We start from the raw sequence: 20,919 nt of genomic DNA, 5'->3' as shown, positions 1-20,919 counted from the left end.
ATTATATAAACTGTAGATAAATACCTCTACCTATCCTGTTGATTTGCATTCTTATTTCCAAAATCTATCACTTCACATTTTTCTATGTTGAGCTGCATCAGCCCAATCTCCGATCCTTTCTACAATCGGTGTCCTGCAAAGCGCTCACCCAGTCCGTGTTTGATCTCTCCGATGTAGAGTCGACCGCTTTGGGAACAGCAGATTTCCATTTATTTTATTTCCATTTATTTTATTTCATTACTTCTTTTCATCTCATTCATCCATTTTTATCACTTTTCATTCTTACTTCTATTTTTCCACTTCTCAAATCTCACTCTCCATCTTGTCTCCAACAGCCTCGAACCCCCCTCCCCACCCCCTCACCCTTTCCTCAGGTAGTCCCTTAACAATCTGTACCTCTGTTCTGCCATGTTCTCCTGATCAGAAGCTTTTAGTACCTCTCTCAGCCTTCATCACTCCCATTTCCATTTCCTTTGATCTATTACAGCACTCGCCCCACCCCCACCCTCACAGTATGAATCTCATCTGATTTTCCTTGCTTTCAGCCCTGATGAAGGGTCACCCAGACTCAAAACGTTGACTCTATTCTCTCTCCACAGATGCTGCCAGACCTGCTGTTTTTGTTGTCTGTTTTTGTTTCCGATTCCAGCATCTGCAGTATTTTGCCTTTATCTGACTCTTTCTATATCCTTGTACTCTGTGTTTCGCTTTGATCATTCACAGCAGACACTCACTCCCTGTGCCCCGGCCGGGATGTTTGGAGGGGTTCGGGGTGGCTGTGAAGGTGGCTGTGGAGATGCACTGGGCTTCAAAGATGCAATAAATGAGCTACCAAGTGGCGAGAGCCTATAATTGCACTATGACTTATTGTGAAACCAAATGGGAAAAGTTGATGTCGAAATTTAATGTATATTGCAGCCCTGAAACGCCCACCTTTTGGATAGTTGATGCAGAATTTAGGACAAAGTTTCACTGGATGGTAAACTCCATACATTGTTTCTCTGTTGAAGTTTTCACAGGAAGTGGGCACAATTTTTTTTAAACAGAAATGGTAACATGGCTGTAGGGTGAGCAACTGCCTTGGATTTTCTGGGACTGTCTGCAGATTGGCTCTTTGCCCCAAACCCTGGCTCAGGCCTTCCTGGAATGTATGTGTTCCTGGATTTCTTCTGTCTTTGCAGGTGAGCTTGGCCTGTTGGTGGTTTGGGTTCAGGACTGTCTAGTGGTTGTCTGGTGAGTGGGGTCTGAGCCCACATTATCAGACTCGGAATGGGTTGAGTGGCTGCAGCGGTTGCCATGCAAGTTGTAATAGTGTTGGTTCCAGGACGGGTCTGTTAAAGAAGTCTTCATAGACTTCTGAACATAAACTGCAAGTCTGCATTAACTACTTGTAACTATACACAAACATACAGCAAAAGGCACAGCCATGGGGCTATCTCCAGCTCCAGGTCTTAACAGCTCTCTGACCAACATCACACAGACTGTAGTTCCAGGTCATATGCTTTCTTATATCATTATGTGGAAGGGGAGTGGGGCGGTTTGGTACTCAGTCCCACATTAACCTTGTATATAACAGACCTTTCTACCAAAGTGCCCAAGTGAAGGGCTGTTTCTACCCCTTTCCCATTCTCAAGGTCTTGCCAGCACCTTCCATGGTGTAGTGTCCTGATTTTATTTGTTCAGAGTTGGTTGCGCTGTGTGGCTGATCCTAATCTTGATGAACATGTGGTCCACTATCATTTCATAGGTTGGTTTTGCTACATCAGTTGGGCACGAGAAACAGTTGACTGGTATTGGGGAAACAGGAGGTACATTTGAAATATTTTTGAAGATCCTAAGGTATCAGGGCTGCAGAAAGCTGCTGCAGCAATTTCTCTTCACCCTGCTCACCCCATTGGACATGCATTGAAAGAACCCAAAAACCCTCTCAAAATAAAGTAATATTCCTGTCCTCAAGATATGGGAGGGATTCAGGAGCACAGGTGGAAGATCTGCTCCAACTTGAGAAAAAGTTTCATTATTAGTCAAGCTGACAATTGTTGCAAGTACATTTTCTCTTTAATGATTGTCTGAAAGTATCACTGATGGTGATTCAAACAAACAGAACATAGAACATAGAACAGTACAGCACAGAACAGGCCCTTCGGCCCACGATGTTGTGCCGAGCTTTATCTGAAACCAAGATCAAACTATCCCACTCCCTATCATCCTGGTGTGCTCCATGTGCCTACCCAATAACCGCTTAAATGTTCCTAAAGTGTCTGACTCCACTATCACTGCAGGCAGTCCATTCCACACCCCAACCACTCTCTGCGTAAAGAACCTACCTCTGATATCCTTCCTATGTCTCCCACCATGAACCCTATAGTTATGCCCCCTTGTAATAGCTCCATCCACCCGAGGAAATAGTCTTTGAACGTTCACTCTATCTATCCCCTTCATCATTTTATAAACCTCTATTAAGTCTCCCCTCAGCCTCCTCCGCTCCAGAGAGAACAGCCCTAGCTCCCTCAACCTTTCCTCATAAGACCTACCCTCCAAACCAGGCAGCATCCTGGTAAATCTCCTCTGCACTCTTTCCAGCGCTTCCACATCCTTCTTATAGTGAGGTGACCAGAACTGCACACAATATTCCAAATGTGGTCTCACCAAGGTCCTGTACAGTTGCAGCATAGCCCCACGGCTCTTAAACTCCAACCCCCTGTTAATAAAAGCTAACACACTATAGGCCTTCTTCACAGCTCTATCCACTTGAGTGGCAACCTTCAGAGATCTGTGGATATGGACCCCAAGATCTCTCTGTTCCTCCACAGTCTTCAGAACCCTACCTTTGACCCTGTAATCCACATTTAAATTAGTCCTACCAAAATGAATCACCTCACATTTATCAGGGTTAAACTCCATTTGCCATTTTTCAGCCCAGCTTTGCATCCTATCTATGTCTCTTTGCAGCCTACAACAGCCCTCCACCTCATCCACTACTCCACCAATCTTGGTGTCATCAGCAAATTTACTGATCCACCCTTCAGCCCCCTCCTCTAAGTCATGAATAAAAATCACAAAGAGCAGAGGACCAAGCACTGATCCCTGCGGCACTCCGCTAGCAACCTGCCTCCAATCCGAACATTTTCCATCCACCACCACCCTCTGTCTTCGATCAGACAGCCAGTTACCTATCCAATCGGCCAACTTTCCCTCTATCCCACACCTCCTCACTTTCATCATAAGCCGACCATGGGGGACCTTATCAAACGCCTTACTAAAATCCATGTATATGACATCAACTGCCCTACCTTCATCAACACACTTAGTTACCTCCTCAAAAAATTCAATCAAATTTGTGAGGCATGGTAGCACAGTGGTTAGCACTGCTGCTTCACAGCTCCAGGGTCCTGGGTTCGATTCCCGGCTCGGGTCACTGTCTGTGTGGAGTTTGCACATTCTCCTCGTGTCTGCGTAGGTTTCCTCCGGGTGCTCCGGTTTCCTCCCACAGTCCAAAGATGTGCGGGTTAGGTTGATTGGCCAGGTTAAAAATTGCCCCTTAGAGTCCTGAGATGCGTAGGTTAGTGGGATTAGCGGGTAAATGTGTGGGGGTAGGGCCTGTGTGGGATTGTGGTCGGTGCAGACTCGATGGGTCGAGTGGCCTCCTTCTGCACTGTGGGGGGGGGGTTTCTATGACTTGCCCTTCATGAATCCGTGCTGACTATCCCGGATTAATCCGCATCTTTCTAAATGGTCGTAAATCCCATCCCTAAGGACCTTTCCCATCAATTTACCAACCACCAAAGTAAGACTAACCGGTCTATAATTACCAGGGTCATTTCTATTCCCTTTCTTAAACAGATGAACAACATTCGCCACTCTCCAGTCCTCTGGCACCATCCCCGTGGACAGTGAGGACCCAAAGATCAAAGCCAAAGGCTCTGCAATCTCATCCCTTGCCTCCCAAAGAATCCTAGGATACATTTCATCAGGCCCAGGGGACTTATCGACCTTCTGTTTATTCAAAACTGCCAGGACATCCTCCCTCCGAACAACTATTTCCTCCAGCCTATTAGCCTGTAACACCTTCTCTTCCTCAAAAACATGGCCCCTCTCCTTGGTGAACACTGAAGAAAAGTATTCATTCATCACCTCGCCTATCTCTACTGACTCCGTACACAAGTTCCCACTACTGTCCTTGACCGGCCCTAACCTCATCCTGGTCATTCTTTTATTCCTCACATAAAAGTAAAAAGCTTTGGGGTTTTCCTTGATCTGACCCGCCAAGGACTTCTCATGTCCCCTCCTAGCTCTCCTAAGCCCCTTTTTCAGCTCATTCCTTGCTAACTTGTAACCCTCAATCGAGCCATCTGAACCTTGTTTCCTCATCCCTACATAAGCATCCCTCTTCCTTTTCACAAGACATTCCACCTCTTTCGTGAACCATAGTTCCCTCGCTCGACCATTTCCTCCCTGCCTGACAGGGACATACCTATCAAGGACACCCAGTATTTGTTCCTTGAAAAAGTTCCACTTTTCATTAGTGCCTTTCCCTGATAGTTTCTGTTCCCATCTTATGCCCCCTAATTCTTGCCTAATCGCATCATAATTACCTCTCCCCCAATTGTAAACCTTGCCCTGCAGTACGGCCCTATCCCTCTCCATTGCAATAACAAAAGACACCGAATTGTGGTCACTATCTCCAAAGTGCTCTCCCACAACCAAATCTAACACTTGGCCCGGTTCATTTCCCAGTACCAAATCCAATGTGGCCTCACCTCTTGTCGGCCTATCCACATATTGTGTCAGGAAACCCTCCTGCACACACTGCACAAAAACTGCCCCATCCGAACTATTCGACCTACAAAGGTTCCAATCTATATTTGGAAAGTTAAAGTCCCCCATGACAACTACCCTGTGACCCCCACACATATCCATAATCTGCTTAGCAATTTCTTCCTCCACATCTCTATTACTATTTGGGGGCCTATAGTAAACTCCTAACAACGTGACCGCTCCTTTCCTATTTCTAACTTCAGCCCATATTACCTCAGTGTGCAGATCCCCCTCAAAGTGCCTTTCCGCAGCCGTTAGACTATCCTTGATTAACAATGCCACTCCTCCACCTCTTTTACCAGCTTCGCTACACTTACTGAAACATCTATACCCCGGAACGTCCAACAACCATTCCTGTCCTTGTTCTACCCACGTCTCCGTAATGGCCACAACCTCGTAGTCCCAAGTACCAATCCACGCCCCAAGTTCATCTACTTTGTTCCGGATGCTCCTTGCATTGAAGTAGACACACTTCAACCCACCTTTGTGTCTACCGGTACCCACCCTTGACCTTGATACCTTCCCCAATACCTCACCACCCTCAACACTGACTTCCGGACTACAACTCCTTTTCCCACTCCCCTGATAAATTAGTTTAAACCCCCCTGAAGAGCCGTAGCAAATTTCCCTCCCAGGATATTGGTGCCCCTCTGGTTCAGGTGCACCCCGTCCTGTTTGTACAGGTCCCACCTTCCCCAGAATGTGTTCCAATTATCCACGTATCTGAAACCCTCCCTCCTACACCATCCCTGCAACCACATGTTTAACTGCACTCTCTCCCTGTTCCTCAACTCGCTATCACGTGGCACCGGCAATGTACCAGAGATGACCACATGTTTTGTCTTGGCTCTCAGCTTCCAGCCCAGCTCCCGAAATTCCTGTTTTAAATCCCCGTCCCTTCTCTTACCTATGTCGTTGGTACCAATGTGTACCACGACTTGTGACTGTTTCCCCTCCCCCTTAAGAATCCGGAAGACACAGTCCGAGACGTCACGGACCCTGGCATCCGGTAGGCAACATACCATCCTCGAGTCTCTTTTGCTGCCACAGAACCTCCTATCTATCCCTCTAACTAACGAGTCCCCAATAACTATTGCCCTCCCGCTCTCCCCCTTACCCTCCCGAGCAACAGAGACGGACACAGTGCTGGAGATCCTCTCACTGCGGCTCACCACTGGTATGTCATCCCCCTCAACCGTATCCAAAGCGGAATACTTGTTGCGAAGGGGAATGACCACAGGGGATCCCTGCACTGACTGCTTCCTCCCAGCCCCTCTCTCCGTCACCCATCTATTTTCATTCCTCGGAGTAACGGTATCCCTAAAGCTTCTGTCTATCGCCACCTCTGCGTCCCTAATGATCCTAAGTTCATCCAATTCCAGCTCCAGTTCCCTAACACGGTTTTGGAGGAGCTGCAGATGGGTGCACCTCCCACAGGTGTAATCAGCAGGGACACTGACGTCGTCCCTCACCTCAAACATAGTGCAAGAGGAACATAGCACTGCCTGCACACCCATCCCCTCTAGATACCTTGCCAGTACCAGGTAGAAACAGCAAAAATGAATTAAACCCACCCCTGCTCGCCCTTTCACCCGAAGCCCTGTGAGCCAAAGCCCTTACAGCTTTCACTCAGCTTCCCACACACTCCACAGCCCGCTCCCGACACTGCCCGCTGTATAGAGTGACTTTTATACTAAAAAACACAATCTCGCAGAATCCCCTGCAGCCTACTCCCACTTCCTCAGAGTTTAAACCCTTGAAAAAAGTCCGTGAAAAACGGATTAAATAAATAAATCACAGCACTTTACTCACCCACAGTACTCCTGCTGAGAATCTCTCCCTCTGTCCTGCACCACTTCGAACAAATGAGAAAGGACAATGAGTTGTGATTCCTTAAGGCCTCACCCCATCATAGAAAGTATATATTATTCTGTTGACCACAAATTTGCATTGAGAACAATGGTGAGGCTACCAGTACTCACCATCAAAAATGGGACAAATCTGGCACAATGTACCTGTGCATTTAAACACGGATGCACTCATAATCTTCATCACGCACCCTATAATTCTCAGGATGCCCTTTTCCCAGGTACACCTATTTATTCTGTCAGGCTCTTTATCCATCATTCCATGTGAAGTTCCAGTGCCATTGTACTTCTGGTTTTCCTCAACCGAAACCCTCCTAAGGTTGTCTACCAGTCTCAAAACACTCACACACGTTGAACTGGGACTCTCGGTGCTACAATCCAAGTCTATGATCCCGACCACCGTGAACCTTGTTGTAAGGTGAAAGGTGGGGAAATGTCCCTGATAACCTTCACCAGTTTGCAGTAACCTTTTTTAACAAAGACACGTTACACGGTGAGATAGACAAAGGGGACACGTGTCAGGTGAAGGTCCAACACAGCTTTATCGAACACTTTCTCAAGGAAAAACAATATTTATCAGATTCTCCTATTGTACTTTAATTGAACTCTATCAAACTCTATCAATCTCTTCACAGGACACTTTAGCAAACAGTCTCAAATCTACACCCGCTAATTACTTCTAACAGGCGCTTCCGAGGATTCGCTACACCCTATCCACAGGTCCCGATCACTGTTTTTGAACTGTTTGAAAAGACTGGTGACACCCGTTCAGTAAGGCTAGGACAGGCTATCCCTCGGTCTTTGAATGTTGATTGATGTTTCAGCATCTGCAAAGGGCTTCCCTTTCAATCCAGGGCTGGTTTTGGTCTTTGAGTCACCTCACCGGGGTTGCCTTCTCAGTCTGGTCAGTCTGATGATGCTTGCTACGAGGTACAAGGAACTGAAGATGCTGCACTGCTTAGCTGTCAGTGGAAGGTGCTCTCTGGAGATGCTGTTGAAGAAGGTGCAAAAGGCAGCAAGTCGAGTTGCCCAGGTTGCCCCTATTATCCCCCTCCTTGTGTTCTTCTCGAAGATTCTGTGGCATGTGTCTAATACTAGCATTGAGTGGGGGTAGGAAGATCTAGTGAGGTGATTATTTTCCATATTTGGGGGTTGCAGAACATTTGTTTTGAACCTTCTACTGTCAAGTGCTGTCCTGGTCATGCTATGCCTCTGGCCTCCTACTGAGTTGGGTGTCACCAAGTCTGCGTAGCATTCTTCTAACAAATCAGGTTCACTGGAGGTGTAAACAATAGTTAGTTCTGAAACAACGTGGCTGTTTGCATCTGGCCACGCAGTTCCAGACCTGTCTGCTTTTGATGGGAAGTTAATTGCCCAAAGTCTGGCCGCATGAAAACTGTCTGTTCCAGCTCTGCAGTTTGCAAATTGCAGAGTCCAGCTGGGTTTAAACTTGTCGCTTCCACATTTCAAGTTTTTATCCATACTCATGAAAAATATCAATATTTCTGTAACAACCCTGGAAGCAATGGGTCACCTGACCACAACCTGATTCTGACACCATTGTAAGATCTGGTCTGGGAGTGACAGATTACCCAATAAATAGGTTTGAGATCATAAGAGAACAAATAACAAAGAACAAAAGTGGTTTTACACAGGGTCATTTAAGAAGCAACAGTTTCGTTACGATGCAAAAGCTCATTGGAAAAGACATATGCGCTGTAACAGGTGAGGACAGATTAGCAGTGCCGGATTGGATGAATAAATGGATGAAAAGGAGTGGGATGTGGATCTCTGTTACAGGCAGCAGCGTCTCTTCTACTCTCTGTCTTGTGTTATGATGTGGAGATGCCGGCGTTGGACTGGGATAAACACAGTAAGAAGTCTCACAACACCAGGTTAAAGTCCAACAGGTTTATTTGGGAGCGCAAGCTTTCGGAATGTCACTCCTTCTTCAGGTGAGTGAGGACTTGTGTTCACAAACAGGGCATATAGAGACACAAACTCAATTTACAAGATAATGGTTGGAACGCGAGTCTTTACAGGTAATCATGTCTTAAAGGTACAGACAATGTGAGTGGAGAGAGGGTTAAGCACAGGTTAAAGAGGTGTGTATTGTCTCCAGCCAGGACAGTTAGTGAGATTTTGCAAGCCCAGGCAAGTCGTGGGGGTTACAGATAGTGTGACATGAGCCCCAGATCCCGGTTGAGGCCGTCCTCGTGGGTGCGGAACTTGGCTATCAGTTTCTGCTCAGCGATTCTACATTGTCGTGTGTCGTGAAGGCCGCCTTGGAGAACGCTTACCCAAAGATCAGAGGCTGAATGCCCGTGACTGCTGAAGTGTTTCCCGACAGGAAGAGAACACTTCTACCTGGTGATTGTCGAGCGGTGTTCATTCATCCGTTGTGGTAGCATCTGCATGGTCTCCCCAATGTACCATGCCTCGGGACATCCCTTCCTGCAGCGTATCAGATAGACAACGTTGGCCGAGTCGCAAGAGTATGTACCGTGTATCTGGTGGATGGTGTTCTCACGTGAGATGATGGCATCCGTGTTGATGATCCGGCACATCTTGCAGAAGTTGCTGTGGCAGGGTTGTGTGGTGTCGTGGTCACTGTTCTCCTGAAGGCTGGGTAGTTTGCTGCCACAATGGTCTGTTTGAGGTTGTGCAGTTGTTTGAAGGTAAGAAGGGGGGATGGCCTTGTCGAGATGTTCATCTTCATAGATGACACGTTGAAGACTCCGGAGAAAATTTCAGAATTTCTCTGCTCCGAGGAAGTACTGGACGACGAAGGGCACTCTGTCCGCTGTGTCCCGTGTTTATCTTCTGAGGAGGTTGGTGCGGTTTTTTGCTGTGACGTGTCGGAACTGTCAATCGATGAGTTGAGTGCCATATCCTGTTCTTATGAGGACGTCTTTCAGCGTCCGTAGGTGTCTGTTGCCCTGCGACAGCAATCTCTGCAAGACGTGCCGAATCATCTACACGGATGCCATCATCTCACGTGAGAACACCATCCACCAGGTACACGGTACATACTCTTGCGACGCGGCCAACATTGTCTACCTGATACGCTGCAGGAAAGGATGTCCTGAGGCATGGTACATTGGGGAGACCATGCAGATGCTACGACAACAGATGAATGAACACCGCTCGACAATCACCAGGCAGGAGTGTTCCCTTCCAGCCGGGGAACACTTCAGCAGTCATGGGCATTCAGCCTCTGATCTTCGGGTAAGCGTTCTCCAAGGCGGCCTTCACGACACACGACAATGTAGAATCGCTGAGCAGAAGCTGATAGCCACATTCCGCACACATGAGGACGGCCTCAGCTGGGATCTTGGGTTCATGTCACACCATCTGTAACTTCCACAACTTGCCTGGGGTTGCAAAATCTCCCTAACTGTCCTGGCTGGAGACAATACACGCCTCTTTAACCTGTGCTTAACTCTCTCTCCACTCACACTGCCTGTACCTTTAAGACTTGATTACCTGTAAAGACTCGCATTCTGACCATTATCTTGTAAATTGAGTTTGTGTCTATATATGCCCTGTTGTGAAACAAATCTTGCACTCACATGAAGAAGGAGTGACACTCCGAAAGCTTGTGTTACCAAATAAACCTGTTGGACTTTAACCTGGTGTTGTGAGACTTCTTCTTGTGTTAACCAAGATGTTTGGCCAAAGACAGCATGGATCTATGTCAGAAATTGCTCTGTTGTCCAATGTACCTCTGTCCTCCAGGATGCCTGCTTTTATACCTTATTTCTAGAGGACTGGGGTTGGTATCTCATCTTTCCAAATCTTTGTCCCTAGCCCATGAGGTCACCCATCTACTCATTTCTCCTGGTTCATTAACTCTACTCTTTTAGTGTGAGATCCAATCTCATTATGCTTCGGAATGTCTTGTGCCAGGGCTTAGTTTAGAGCCGTGGGGCTGGATTTTACAGCCTCACTCTTCCCGAAACCATAAAATCCCGCCCGAGGTCAACGAACCTTCCCATTGTGCGTCCTTTGCCCGCTCCAGTCCCTGTGGCAGGCGTAGCAGTAAAATTGCAGCGATGGTTTTGACTAGCAATCTCAGGCCTGGGCTGCCATGTGTCTGTATCGACTCTGACTGTCTCGAGAGTTCCTTGAAGTGGGAGAGAGGAATAGAAACCTTCTGCTCAATGCCCTAGCCCCAGTATTTCTTTTATAATTACTCTTTTTAATAATTTTATAATCTTCTCAGTACTACCATTTCTATCATTTCTTATAAAAATTTTAAAACAGTTCAGCAATTTTCTCTTCACATTTTATCTTTCTCACTTAATCCAGTGTATTTCCCAATTTTAATTTTGCTTCCAATGCAACATTTCAATCTGATTTAAATTTCTCGCATTTCCTGGTTTAGATGCTGTGAGTCTCTGCTCTGATTGCTTGAAGAGCCCCCTGTTGGTTGCCTTGTTCAGAGACTGTGTACATCCTCGGCAGAGGGACAGCCAACTGGAACCTTTGATCGAGGAAATCTCACTGGCAAACCACACTGGGCAGCTGTCAGCAAGGTGAATGAAAATGGCTGGTACTTCACCACTGCGGGCATAATCTATGCCAATGTAAATATTATACCCAGGTTAACTGGTTAGAAGTACTAATATTATGCATTGTTTGGCTACAGGCAGAGGTGGATTTACTGAAAAGATAGTTTTGGTTAGTTAAGATCTGCGTCATGAATCAAACAAACACAATGCAGACAAAACCAGACTAGAACAGGCTGACTGAGGGTTGTTTGCTAATGACTTCATTTGCAGTGTTCTCTGAACATCTCTGTCCAGGATGTGGTTAATTGTGCTTCAAACTGAAATATGTAAAATGTACTTTTGGTTTTACTAATAATGATGGTTGCTGAATGCTTAATTGGATGTTAATGCAATCTATGCCTCAGCTACATCAGAGCAGCTGAGTCACTGAACCAAAAGGTCATTTGCTATCCAATATTGTCGGAGTATTGCCTATTTCAGGGTTTATTCAACTGGTTTCCACAGAGTCCCAGGGTTCCATCGGAGGCCTGCAGGGGTTCTGCAGAAGCTCGGAGAGCAGCATGTCAAATAACAGGGAAAAAACGACCATGAAAGAGGACCCATTGGGAGGGCCCCAATGCCCTGATGCTGGTGATCTTTGTTGGGATGTGGGGTGGGTAAACATCCCTTCAATGAGGAGAAGGGGGGGTGTTTACCCTATGTTAATAGGGGGAGGGGGGGTGTCCTCAATTTCAATTTGAGATGGGGTGCCTTTTCAAAATAGTGCCGGATTTTTGTGAAGCCGGGGTTACCGGCATGCTAAGGCCCCGCCCCTCTCAGAACTGGTACAAAATTCACAACTCTTCCAAAAAAAGACTATGGCGGGATTTCCGGCTGCGTGCCAGACCAGATGTTCCCACCCATCGTAGTGGGCGAGATGGGAGAATTTCGGCCTACGTGTGAAAAAACTTTGATCTGGTTTCCTTGCCGGAAGTGACACTTGGGTCAGAATTTTCCGGCTGCTCACGCCCCGCCGCTGCTGCCAGAAAGGACAGAGAATTTAGAATTTGACGCTCAGCCAAACATCTGTTGACTGCAGAGGGACAGGAGCATCCTGCTGGTGTGAACAGTCGTAGAATCTCGCCCTTATTCATTCTTTGAGAAAATTCCACCCATAGTCCAGTACTTAATACTAATACTAATTTAACTATTTTGTTTATTTTTTACCTCATTGCATAAACAGTCTAAATCTTTTTGCACTACTTGTGCTACTTTCTCTGAGGAATTCTGCTTTGGGGCCCATATTAAAATCGTCGCTTGCTCTAAGACCATATGGCACCCTAGGTTTTATAAATGAGATCACAGAATCATAGGGGGAGTTGAATTGAGCTCGCTGGTCTGGGCTTGGTGGCAGAGGGGCTGAATCATCTGGGACTTTCTGTATCAGATTTCCAGTCTCTTGAAAATTTGGGGACGGGCAGGGCTTGATGCTGGAATCTCACCCACTGGGTTGGAATGTTAATGAGGCAGATTAATGAGCCACTGGACATCAATTACCCTTCAACCCTCTGGAATCCAGTGGGACCTCAGGAATTTAATGGGGCTTGCACAATGTTGTAATATGGGTTCTTTAGATGTTTCAATGAGGAGACCTTGCGGCTTCACATGAACCTTTTATTGGTAGTCTTTAACTTATTACAGATCCCAGGTTACCTTTTCCTATACATTTAGGGAATGAGGATGTCACTGGCTGGGCCATTTAATTGCCCTTGAACTGAATGGTTTGCTGGGCCATTTCAGAGGGCATTTTAAGAGTCAACCAGATTGATGTGGGTCTGAAGTCACATGTAGGCCAAACCAGGTAATATGACTTCCTTCCCTAAAGGATATGAGTTAACCATAGGGGTTTTTATGACAATCAACAAGATTTCATGGCCATCATTAGATTTTAATTCCAGATTTTTATTGAATTCAAATTTGAACATCTGCCATGACGAGATTTGAACACGGGTCCCCAAAGCATTACCTTGGGTGTCTGGATTACTAGTCCAGCGACAATACCACCATGGCGACACAGTGGCAGGTTAGCACTGCTGCCTCACAGCGCCAGGGGCCCGGGTTCAATTCCGGCCTCGGGTCACTGTCTGTATGGAGTTTGCACGTTCTCCCCGTGTCTGTGTGGGCTTTACTTCCAGGTGCTCCGGTTTCCTCTCACAGTCCAAAAATGTGTGGGCTAGGTTGATTGGCTATGCTAAATTGACCTCGTGTCAGGGGATTAGCAGGGCAAATATGTGGGGTTATGGGAATAGGATCTGGGTGGAATTGTGTTCGGTGCAGACTCGGTGGGCCGAATAGCCTCCTTCTGTACTGTAGGGATTCTATGACACTATGGATTTTATGCCACCATCTCCCCTCTCTGTCACTAGCTCTGCTTCCATGCAGGTAACTGCTTTCAGAACGCTCTCACTAGATGGTTCTCTCAGAGTCTATTACCATGTGACCCATACTGTGGACCATGTTGCTCACCAGTTCCACATTAACCCTTGCTCTGTCGTGCACATTACAGTAGTATGCAGGCACCATAATACAACATACAGCTCTTCAGTGCCTCTGGAAGTTACGCATTTAACTCTCTTCGCATTGTTGGTAAACAATTATCGCACTGAACCCATTTTGTGATGTAGAACTGTGGTACCCACATTTTATTTATTTATTTTTCATTCATGGGATATGGGTGTCACTGGTTGGCCAGCATTTATTGACCATCCCTAGTTGCCCATGGAGGATGGTTAAGAGTCAACCACATTGATGTGGCTCTGGAGTCACATGTAGGCCAGACCATGTCAGGATGGAAGATTTCCTTCCCTAAAGGACATTAGTGGGTTTTTCCGACAGTCAACAATGTTTTCACGGTCACCACTAGATTCTTAATTCCAGATAAATTTTTTTGAATTCAAATTCCGCCACCTGCCATGACAGGATTCGAACCTGGGTCCGCAGAACATTAGCTGAGTTTCTAGATTAACAGTCGAGCGATGATACCACTAGGCCATCGCCTCCCCCAAATTAACAAGATTCACATCTTGTTATTACCACATGATTTTTGCAGCATGCCAATTGGAGAAGATGCAGCTTGTCATTCTAATTGGGTGCATAAAGTTTGGACATTAGTAGCTTATCCAGCTGACCAGGCCAAGAAAGGCTCACTCAGGGGGGAAAATCAAACACCACAGGAACTAATGTCTGCAATGCTGAAGTTCCTGAGCTGCCGCAACGTGCTCTGCTTTACCACCTTTTGCCCTTTATTTTCTCCTCCTCTAATCTTTGATTCACATATTCCCTGTATGTTTTAACTTCTTTCTTATGCTTCTCTTGTTTTCCATTTAAGCATATGACAGATCATTCTACTTCTCTCTCGTAATCTTCCTTCACTTTGTTCTGTTCTTTGCAAATGTGATTTTCCCCCAGTCCTGTTGAAATGTTCAATATTAATTTCTTGATCTTTTCACAGATGCTCTGTAACCAAACGAGTGTTTCCATCAAAAGTTTCTGTTTAGGAGTCAGATTTGCCTTGATGCTCTCAGGCAATTGGAACGAGTACTACATGCAGCTTGTCTGTGTCACCCACATCTTGAAATCATATAAAAAACAAAATATAGTGAAATGGGTACATGGAAATGATCAATGCCAGGAGTCCTTTGATTTTCAGGAGATAATTCAGATTTTGCCACTCTATTGGTATAGTGTAACCAATCACTTGTGACTGAAAGGATACATCAGTCAGTCCATTGGGTCATGAGCTTACACAATTCCTGATGTGTAAATTCATGAGCCAGTGTGACTAGTTGCGAGATGTATGGAGTACATCTGGAAAGGTGAATTTCGGACAAAAGACTGACAAAATGTATTTTCCTTTCGGATATAGTGTGATCTACAAATAATTACTTTTAAAGAGAAGCGTTGCTTTCTTGTTTAACAAACCACCTACATGACATCTCTTATGTTAATTACTAACTTGGATGGAGAACCTATGACCCACAAAAACATTCCAAGGAGCTTCATAGAAATGTAATTAAACAAAAATTGATGCTAAGCAGAAGTGGGTGACTAAAAGCTGGTTTCATCACATTTTTTTGAAAATCCACTGAGAAAATCAATTTAATGGTATTTTCTACATGGCCGCCTTTATCCCATTTATCTCCTCCACAATCTTCTGTGATATCTGCTCCATTCTAATTCTGGCCTCTTATGCATCCTGCAGTTGCTTAGGTCCCAAGTACTGGAATACTCTCTGTACCTTTGATACACTTTCCTGCTTCTCTACCTTCCTTTCCTCTTTTAGGATTCTTCTTAAGACCTATTTCTTTGAGCAAGCTTTTGGTCATTTGACTGGACTGTGGCGACTAGGGGATTTTCACAGTGGCTTCATTGCTGTGTTAATGTAAGCCTATTTGTGACAATAATAAATAAACTTTAAACTTTTAAACTTTTAGTATCTCCTTACCTGACTCAGTATCACAATGTTTCTATGAAATACCTTGGATATTCTATTACATTAAACAAAGAACAAACGAAGAACAAAGAACAATACAGCACAGGAACAGGCCCTTTGGCCCTCCAAGCCCGCGCCGCACCCTGGTCCAAACTAGACCATTCTTTTGTATCCCTCCATTCCCACTCCATTCATGTGGCTATCTAGATAAGTCTTAAACGTTCCCAGTGTGTCCGCCTCCACCACCTTGCCCGACAGCGCATTCCAGGCCCTCACCACCCTCTGTGTAAAATACGTCCTTCTGATGTCCGTGTTAAACCTCCCCCCCCACTTACCTTGAACCTATGACCCCTCGTGAACGTCACCACCGATCTGGGAAAAAGCCTCCCACCGTCCACCCTATCTATGCCTTTCATAATTTTCTACACCTCTATTAGGTCACCCCTCATCCTCCGTCTTTCCAGTGTGAACAACCCCAGTTTACCCAATCTCTCCTCATAACTAAGCCCTTCCATACCAGGCAACATCTTGGTAAACCTCCTCTGCACTCTCTCTAAAGCTCCACGTCCTTCGGGTAGTGTGGCGACCAGAACTGGGCGAAGTATTCCAAATGCGGCCGAACCAATGTTCTATACAACTGCAACATCAGACCCCAACTTTTATACTCTATGCCCCATCCTATAAAGGCAAGCATGCCATATGCCTTATTCACTACCTTCTCCACCTGTGACGTCACCTTCAAGGATCTGTGGACTTGCACACCCAGGTCCCTCTGCGTGTCTACACCCTTTATGGTTCTGCCATTTATCGTATAGCTCCCCCCTACGTTAGTTCTACCAAAATGCATCACTTCGCATTTATCTGGATTGAACTCCATCTGCCATTTCTTTGCCCAAATTTCCAGCCTATCTATATCCTTCTGGAGCCTCTGACAATGTTCCTCACTATCTGCAAGTCCAGCCATTTTTGTGTCGTCCGCAAACTTACTGATCACCCCAGTTACACCTTCTTCCAGATCGTTTATATAAATGACAAACAGCAGAGGTCCCAATACAGAGCCCTGCGGAACACTACTAGTCACAGGCCTCCAGCCGGAAAAAGACCCTTCCACTACCACCCTCTGTCTTCTGTGACCAAGCCAGTTCTCCACCCATCTAGCCACCTCCCCCTTTATCCCATGAGATCCAACCTTTTGCACCAACCTACCATGAGGGACTTTGTCAAACGCTTTACTAAAGTCCATATAGACGACATCCACGGCCCTTCCCTCGTCAACCATTCTAGTCACTTCTTCAAAAAACTCCACCACGTTAGTGAGGCATGACCTTCCTCTCACAAACCCATGCTGACTATCGTTAATGAGTTTATTCCTTTCTAAATGCGCATACATCCTATCTCTAAGAATCCTCTCCAACAACTTCCTGACCACGGACGTCAAGCTCACCGGCCTATAATTTCCCGGGTTATCCTTCCTACCCTTCTTAAATAACGGGACCACATTATCTATCCTCCAATCCTCTGGGACCTCACCTGTGTCCAGTGACGAGACAAAGATTTGCATCAGAGGCCCAGTGATTTCATCTCTCGTCTCCCTGAGCAGCCTGGGATAGATTCCATCAGGCCCTGGGGATTTGTCAGTCTTTATATTCCCTAAAAAACCTAACATTTCCTCCCTTGTAATGGAGATTTTCTCTAACGAGTCAACACTCCCCTCCGAGACACTCCCAGTCATCACATCCCTCTCCTTTGTGAATACCGACGCAAAGTATTCATTTAGGATCTCCCCTACTTCTTTGGGCCACTTTTGTCCCTCAGAGGTCCGATTTTTTCCCTGGCAACCTTTTGTTCCTAACGTATGAATAAAATGCCTTGGGATTCTCCTTAATCCTGTCTGCCAAGGACATTTCGTGACCCCCTTTTTGCCCTTCTAATTCCTCGTTTGAGTTCTTTCCTACTTTCTTTGTATTCCTTCAGAGCTCCCTCCGTTTTTAGCTGCCTGGACCTAATGTACGCCACTCTTTTCTTTTTGACCAGTCCCTCAATTTCCCTGGTTATCCACGGTTCTCGAATCCTACCCTTCCTATCCTTCTTTTTTACAGGCACATGCCTATCCTGCAGCCCTAACAACTGTTCCTTAAAAGACTCCCACATGTCAGATGTGGATTTACCCTCAAACAGCATCTCCCAATCAACAGCTGCCAATTTCTGCCTAATCCCACTAAAGTTAGCCTTCCCCCAATCCAACACCTTACCCTTGGGACACCACTCATCCTTTTCCATCACTATCCTAAAGCTAACAGAATTGTGGTCACTATTTGCCACATGTTCCCCTATCGAAAGGTGATAAACAACTAAGTTGTTAATGTTGTTTGCCAAGAAAGCAGCAATTATTCAGTCATCCCAAAATATTTCTCAATGATTTGAGGAAAAACACAAGTCGAAGAAACTTTAAATGGAACCAGAAAATATTGGGCTGGATTCTCCGACCTCGCTTGCAGCTGGGAGTCTCCGGTCCTGCTGCAGTGACGAGAGGTTTGGCTGAGCACCAAATTCTCCATTCTCGCTAGCAACAGCAGTGCGTCCTGAATGGCCGGAAAATTACGGCCATCATAAACACATCTGTCAGCATCTGAAAGAAGGATGAGTCACCATTTTGGTTGGAAAACCTTCTCAGAGTTGTTAGCAATATTTCTCACCCTGCAAAATATCACTTGATTAATATGTCAGTCAACGTTAGATAGCAAGTGGCTTTCAAAGCTTCCTACAGATAAACATATCAGTCTTAAAGAGACCCAGCAAACCGACCATACTGGCCGGTATCACTGCCGTCGTCGAGTGGCTAGGAGGTAACGAGCGTGTATTTCATTGGGCGGTTTGATATAACGCTTCTTCAGAAGCTCGAGGGCCTTAGTATAATCAGTGGCCGCATGGATCGCGAGGTAGACAGTGTCGCTTACCCTCGCATGGAGGACCCGGAGTCTGTCATCATCTGTGGTGACCGCTGCAGAGGCTGCCAGGTAGTCTTCGAAGCACTTCAGCCAGTGGTCGAAGGTGTTAGAAGCGCCCACCGCACGTGGATCTAGTGTAAGGCGTTCCGGCTTCAGGATCTGCTCCATACTCTCTTTTTTTTTTCTTCGACGAGAGTTTAACAACAGTAAATAAAATTGATGTGCGTTCTCAAACACGAGGCTAGATGCTCGGGAAATAAAAGGCTTTTATTTACTGTAATGAAGCAGTCAATAATTATATACACGATCCCAGACTGAAGGGGTCCCAGCCAGAGCAGGGACTTTTATACCTCTCCCAGGAGGCGGAGCCCGACTGGGATGTACCACAACACTACAGTACAAAGGTGTAACAACCCCACCCTAACCCCAACAGCAACAAATAGCACAACCCAACAGTAACATATGTACATCCTTGTAGTACTGGCCAGACCCTGGCTCAGTACTATCCAGTGGGAACCAACGATGGTTCACCACACAGCTGTAATTCATTATCATTTAACAGTTTAACATGTGAAGGCAATCAGATTTTTCTGTTTGTAATATTCTGTTTGAAATTAAAATTGTAATCATATTTTTATTTCTTATGCAAAAATGCACTATCCTCCAAAGATTCGTCATTAATAATGATCATAACTAAATGAACATACATCATGTAAAAATTAATATAGGAGGCTGTAATTTTTGCAGCTTTAACAAGATGGAAGTCCTAAGATTTTGATTTTACTCTTTTACTCTGCGTGGGGACATCGCTGGCTTGGCCAGCATTTATTACCTATCCCTAATTGTACCTGAGAAGGTGGTGGTGAGCTGTCTTTTAAACCACTGCGGCCAAGGAGGAGTTGCTCATAACTGAAGTCCGGACACGTTTTGATCCAAACCTACATCTACAGATGGCATTTCAAGCATCTACCTGTGGTGCTGGAGCGGTGGTATCCCACATCATGCCATCGCGTGAGGAGAACCCATTGCTTTTGTGTCCAGAACATTGATCAAAGGTGAAAGTGACTGCGCACAAATTGAAAGAGAATCCTTTGGAATTATCTTTGGAGTAAAAAGCTTCCTCCAATCCTTGAATGGAAGAAACTTCATGCTATTGACGGATCATCGTCCATTAATTAAAATTTTTGGACCACATACAGAAATACCATCATTGGCAGCAGGCAGAATGCAGAGGTGGGCACTGCTTTTGTCTGAAGATACTTATATAATCAGTTATCAACAATCAAGTTTTCACTGTAATGCAGATGGGCTTTCTCGATGACCACTGCCAAATCATTCATCAGCAAATAGTTTGAGCAGAAGTATATTCTACTTTGAATAGGCAGTTAGTACACCTGTCACTTCAGTGCAAGTAAAGAAGTACAGCTGCAGTGATCCAACACTCTCTGAGGTAATAGATATGGTGCTAAGATGCAAGACCTCAGAACCAAAACTTGACTTGAAATCATACTCCACTAGAAGATTGGCATTATCTGTAGTCAGGATGTCTTCTTTGGGGCTCAGAGCAATCATCCTCGATACCGTCCAGACTCAGGATGATGGCCTCTGGAGTAGGCATATGGACCAGCTGTTGGCAGGGAGAACTGATCCCATCGGAGATAGAACCTACAGTTAATCCCAATTCAACTGTACAAGGTTCTGAACTGAACCTTCCTGAAACTCAGATACCGACAGAACCTTGAAGAAAAACAACACCTCAACTTCAGAACAAACACAAATTCAACCTTTAGCTACAATGTCGACACCAGTGAAAACAACCACTGACGATGTTCATACAAAGTCAGAAACGTCAGTGGTTACGGCTATGCCAAGAAGCAGATGCCTGAGTTTCGTCAGCAACATTTCAGAGAATGATGACTCCCAAACCCGTCTGACAGATTGATTATTGTTTATGTTACACTTGTTTTGATTTAAAGGAGGAGGAAATGTAATGTGTTTATAAGCAGCACTGAAGCTGCACTGAGCTCTGTATAATGATATATGCATGACGGCATGACATTACTGGAGTAGACATTACCAATTGCTAGCGGGGTACTTGTGCAGGGTAAAGAAGTAACCTATATTGAACACACCTCATGAATAAAGCTCCTTTAATTTCCCAGCCTTCATGTCTCCTAGTATCAATCCTGCGATGCCACACCACCTACCTATCCAGAAGATGTTACACAGATATATCTTTGTGAAGCCGGGAGTCTCGATTGTGCAGCTGTTGCCAGTTTATCTCACGCCACAATGGGTCC

General features: G+C 45.5%; 1 pseudogene; it reads right to left on the bottom strand.

Moving 5' to 3' along the window:
* The window catches only part of LOC144510743 (granzyme K-like), a 39,743-nt pseudogene extending 19,552 nt beyond the window's left edge, over positions 1–20,191 (bottom strand).
* Between the last annotated feature and the right edge of the window lie 728 nt (positions 20,192–20,919).

The sequence above is a fragment of the Mustelus asterias genome, chromosome 1, assembly GCF_964213995.1.
Source record: "Mustelus asterias chromosome 1, sMusAst1.hap1.1, whole genome shotgun sequence".
Classification (NCBI taxonomy): Eukaryota; Metazoa; Chordata; class Chondrichthyes; order Carcharhiniformes; family Triakidae; genus Mustelus; species Mustelus asterias.
Note: the sequence above shows the minus strand (reverse complement) of the source record. Positions and strands in the feature narration are given on the sequence as shown.